Raw genomic sequence first — 6,000 nt, 5'->3', positions numbered from 1 at the left:
TACTCCCCATGAAAGATAGTGTCAACCCTAGTATGGCCTCACTGCTCGCATAGACAACCATGGAAGCACAAGAGGCGACTACGTACAGCGAGCTGGAGATAGCGGCCCGGAGTTGGGCCCACCAGCATGAAGACATCCAATAAAACAAATGAGGACGACGCGAATGCGTTTGCAAGGAACGATAAGCTGTAGAGATCACCGATTACGCCACTGGTAGTCACAGCGAGTACCAGCAGCGGCTTGGTACAGAGTGAGCCACGAGGAAACCAACATTAGATGCGGTTACCGAATCGAGTGTTCACCCCGAAATCAGGTAGCGACACCACTCATAATGACTCACATTTTGGGAAGTCGTACTTGACGGAGGTGAGGAAAAATGACGACGAGCTCTATGAGGTCGTGAAGGACATACACAATGTGCACACCAAGGTCAAGCAGCTAGTGACGAGTATCAAATGGGCCGTAACAGTTGCTGAACGCGTGCAGACGGCGCTCTTGATGAGAACTGAATCAGCCGAAAAAGCACTGATGGAAGTCACAGAACACGCGACGGCAAACACTAAGATGACACCGAAGAGTCACCACAATACTCGCACGGAGAAAAGGGTGAGGGACACGCCGGGGGAGCAAGAGGACCCGAAAACGCAGAAGTGCGAGCTGAAGGGCTGCAGCGACCAGAGGAACATTGGGTAAGACCGTGGTTGGTGCATCGTGGGAAGCCAGCAGGAAAAGTGGAGGGAACGGAAACAAAGGGAAGAAAAGAAGAAAGAACAAGAAAAGGAAGAAACAGAAGCCTTCTCGGGAGAGGTACAAAGGCGATCCACTGATCATCGAAGCGAACGATACAACGTCCTACGCCGCTCTTCTCAAGAAAGTGAGAGAGGACCCAGAAATGAGGGAGCTGGTAGAGAACGTTGTTGAAACGAGACGCACTCAGAAAGACGGGATGATCTTCGAGCTGAAGAAGTACCCTTCCGTCAAGAGCTCGACCTACCGCGAGTTCTATCGCAGGGAGCCGTACCTATAGTTATAGACAATTAAATTATACTTTTTATTTTCGCTTACAGTGATAATACGATGTATACCATGCCACCTAGCGGCGAAAATGTGAGCTAGTGGGTTATCTACATGTAAATTGTCGAAAAATCCCATACAAACTTCAGGCACGTTGGTGCGGTAGCTAAACTTGAGTTTTCATGAATTCAATATTTTTCTGGGCAGTCTAGTGAGCTCGTTGAGAGTCGATTCGCGATTAACCAAGTAGATGGAGCGATGTGCGACGTTGCAATTATTACAGAGCCGTATCGTGTTCCTTCCGATAACGGTAAACTGGGTCGTGGATAGTGCAGGGATGGCGGCAATCCAAGTAATGGGCGATTTCTCTGTCCAAGAGGTGGCGGAGAGCACACACGAAGGCTGCGTGATCGCCAAGATCAACGGCGTATTCGTCCGTAGCTGTTATGCTTCCCCAAGATGGACACCAGAGCAATACAATCGGCTACTGGACGCACTAACCGACTCATTATTCAAATGAAAGCCGGTTGTTATAGGAGGAGACTTTAAAGCTTGGGCGGTGGAATGGGGTATCAAGCTGATCAACGCAAGAGGTTACAGCTTATTGGAAGCCCCGACGAAGCTAGATGTAAGACTGTGCAACGAAGGTTGCGCTAGCACATTCCGTAAAGACGGTCGGAAATTCATCATCGACATAACATTCTGCAGTCCTTCGCTGATGGATAACAGGATTTGACGAGTAAGTGAGCAGTATACACATAGTGACCACCAAGCGATCCACTACATCACTGGTCGACGAAATTGCACTGTAACGCGAGGAGTGAGGACTGGGGAGCGGAAGTGGAACATAAAGGACTTCGACAAGGACCTTTTTGTGGCCGCTTTTCTTCTGCTGTCAGAAACAGTATGAGATGTCTAGGAAAATGGAGCCAAGAAACTGCCGACATCCGGCGTTATGGTGGAACGAAAGACTCAGCATCCTCAGTGCTGTCTGCCTAAAAGCCAGAAGACGTGTTTAGAGAGCAAGATCTGAAGCAGTTAAAGAAGAGTGTAAGGTAACATTCCGGGCGGGCAGGGCCGTTTTTAAACGCGAGATAGAGGTAAGCAAGTCTACCTGCTACAAGCAGCTGTGTAGAGAATTAAATGCTAACCCCTGGGGCTATGCTTATCGTGTCGTGTTGGCCAGGATCAAGGATCCAGCGAGACCAGTGGAAATGTGCGCTGACAAATTGAAAATTATCGTGGAGAGTCACGACCAAACCGCATGGCCGCCTACACCATACGTTGATGCAAAGGGTGGAAATGCTGGTAATATCGAATCTCCAACGACGAGCTCCTTATAGTGGCTAGAGGGCTGAAAGCGAAGAAAGCATCCAGAACAAGCTGACGAACTACGCTGAAAGTAAGAATGGACTATCGCAGAGGCAGTTCGGATTCCGGGAAGGGACCTCGACGGTGAACGCCATCTGTATAATTATCGCGAGCGCGGAGAAAGCATGGAAGCAAAAAAGAAGGGATAATCGCTATTACGCCTTGGTTACGATCGACGTGAAGAACGCTGCACAGAGTGCGATTCCCGGACTATTTGTACAAGTTTCTGAAAAGTTACTTTCAGAATTGTATACTGGTCTACAAAACGAACATGGGTGCATTAGCGTCACGGCGGGAGTTCCTCAGGGTTCCATACTCGGCCCAATGCCGAGGAATAGAACTCCTGGGCAGCTGGATTTACAGATGACGTTGTCCAGATGATAACTTACGAGATTCTCGAGAAGACGGAGATGTTGACGGCAGAGACAGTACGCATCGTGGAAACCTGGATGGCTGATGTCATGTTGCAGCTGGCTCACCACAAGACGGAGATAATGCTGATCAGCAACCGAAAAAAAATCCAGCGTGTCATGATCATCGTCGGCGGACACTGAATTTCATCGATGCGTGCGCTGAAGCAACTGACGAACGATTAAATTACAACAGCCATGACGACAATGTATGGTGAGAAGGCTGCGAGAGCAACTAACGTATCGTCATGTCGAATATCGAAGGAGCAAGATGTAGCACGAGACGTCTCCTTGCGGGTGTCTCATCTCAATACTGAGGTATGGCGTACTGCACTGGACTGCTGTGCTGAACTCAAAGTGGAACTGGAAGAACTTGACAAGCACGTTTCGCCTAATGGCTGTTCGTCTGACGAGCGCGCACGGAACTCTATCTTCGGAGGCGGTATGCGTCATTGCCTGGATGATTCCCATCTGCATCACTCTAGCTGAGGACGTGGAATGTTACCAGCGGAGAACTTTGGCTAAGTGGCAGCAAGCGTTGGACAATGCGAAAAATAGAAGGTGGACCCACTGACTCATCCCAAATGTGTCGGCGTGGGTGCATAGGAAGAATGGATAGGTGAACTTCCATTTGACACAGTTTTTGTCCGTGCGCGGATGCTTCCGGAAGTACCTGAATCGGTTTGGACATGCTGCGTCACCCCTTTGCACGGAGCGTGTGAACGTGCAAGAGACACCGGAACACGTCCTCTTCGAATGCCATTATTCCAAAAAAATTGAAGGGGTATGTCTGGCGTGACAGTCGACAATATCGTAGTGCCACGATGAGCATATCTGGGATGCGGTTAACAGAGTAGTGACGTGTATACTCTCCGAGCTGTAGGGGACGTGCCTAAAAGAGTAACAAAGCAGCGGCGCCGACTAGAAAGTCGCTGGGGAACAACAAATCGGGTACGGGAAAAAATTCGTCGACTGAGAACTCTCTGCCGAGGTAGACTAGGTCCACCGCCAGGAAACATTTGAGCAGGCGACGCAGCACCGGGTTCGGATCATCGGGGCGCCAGCAAACTCGATGTTAGGCTATATCGGAATCGCCGGATCGTCTTTCACACTCTACTGGGTGGCTCACGAGTAGGCTAGATCCACGACCGGGGACTAAATCTAGTAGATCGCGTTGAACAACCCGCTGAGGGCTTTTGGGACGCCAGTAAACCGGAAGCTACGCTTCACCTAGATTCGCTAGATGGACCGCAGCACCTACTGGTTGGTCGTTGAGCAGGCTAGGTCCACCACCAGGGACTAGATCAAGTAGATCGGGAGAAGCAGGGAGATTAATGGCTTACGAAAAAAAAGCATCGGCACCGGTATAAATCCACCGCCAAGGAATTCACAGTAGGGTAGATTCTAATTGACAGACATCGGTACCGACAGAAATTCCACCGTCAGGGAGCTTTCAGTCGAAGTAGGGTGAGTTTACCGTCGGGGACTACCCGAGTAGATCCTGATAAGGTTGGGAGCTGAACGACTTACGGGAGCAGGAGCTGAATGGCTCATGAAATTCACAGCTAAATGGCTCACTAAGACGAAAGCTTAATGGCGACGTAATAGATGGAGACCAAAAGCAAGAAGAGTTGAGAACTAAATGGCTCAGATGTCGGTCCATTTCTTGGATCAAGTGAGGCTTCAAAATAACAGAACCTTGAAGCTTTTTAAACCTTACTAAAGAAACCGCCGTGGAACGCTCAACTGCCAACCATCGGGCGGGACCAATGACCTGTAGTGCAGTGTAGGTAGGTTGCGAATAACCAAAATAAGCAGCCCCGGATGAGCAGCGGGAGCTTGCGTAGGATATAGTGGGGATGCACAGTGGAGTCTGCTGAATCTCTATAAAAAGTTGCACAAATCCGTAAGCAGTTTTGTCAATGCGATTGTTAGCCGCTCGAAGCTAACTAGCCAAACAGTTGTGAAAGGTGTGCCATGGCGAGTAGGCCAATTGCGCAGTTCCCTCCGTCCCAGAAAAACCCGGCATGCCTCCGGGTACGTTCGAAACTCGCCACCAAAGCCGATGGGTACTAGGTTCCGATGGACTATTCTCAAGAAGGATAGTATCAATCCTAGCATGGTCTCTCTGCTTGCATAGATTACCATGGAATCACAAGAGGTGACTAGGAGATAACGACCGGGAGTTGGAGACCTGCGTAGACGAAGAGGAACAGATCTCGATTGAACAGCACGTTCAGGCTGAAGGCCATGCGGGAGTCCAGCGCGTATCTAACACTCTCATCAGAGGTTGTCTACTTGATAGCTGGAACGATTCAGTTGCACAACCGGAGTAGGCTACATCCACAGCTGGGAACTGGACTGAGCTGAACCAATCATCGGCGGTGGCTCGTAGGGGTACCTGAGAACAGGAAGTCATCCTTCACTCGGAATCGCAGGACTGACCTCGGCAACTGACCGAGCAGCTTCAAGATAACGGTTTCGAGAGAACGTTCGATATCGGAAAATTTCTCCGCCGAAGAAGGCTAGGTCCACGGTCGGGCGTAGATCGTGAAGTAGCACCGGCAAATGGCCGGCGCGCATCTGTGAACTGGAAGTCATCCTCTACCCAGAATTACAGGATCGAACTCGGCATCTGCTCGAGTAGTTTCGTTCAGTTTCGGAAAATCTTCCACTCTTTGTTAGAGTAGCAAATCATTGGCTTGAGTCGTCGGGGCTCAAGTGAACCGGAAGCAGTCCTCTGAGCGGAATCGTTGGACCGGCCTCGCCACTCTACGGGGAACCGTCGTGGCAAGAATAATGCGTTCGTAAACGGTTTCGGAAGACATCATTTCGTCAGGAAACTCCGGATTAGGCTAGCTCCAAAGTTGGGGACTTCGACGGGTAGCACCGATCGCGACAAACCACCAGTTTAGGCTCGTCGTGGCACCAGTAAATCGCATGAGCACAGCCCCCCCCCCACCTCAATTGCCTCACAGAAAACCTGACTAACAAGAGTCCCAATTGCCTCACATGAAGCCTGACACGCTCCGTGAACCATGGGGACAGTGTTTTGCCTTTGTGTAGTCGACGATACTGTGCTCGCCAAAATTGTAATTAAGACGATGTCATTACCCTAATCAGCTTTGAGAAAGCCTTTCAACGGACTAGATTAAAAATAGTTTATGGTTCTTGGGGGACAGTGAAGGATCTTGTTCAGACGTAT

Source organism: Topomyia yanbarensis, chromosome 1 (genome assembly GCF_030247195.1).
Source record: "Topomyia yanbarensis strain Yona2022 chromosome 1, ASM3024719v1, whole genome shotgun sequence".
Lineage (NCBI taxonomy): Eukaryota > Metazoa > Arthropoda > Insecta > Diptera > Culicidae > Topomyia > Topomyia yanbarensis.
Note: the sequence above shows the minus strand (reverse complement) of the source record.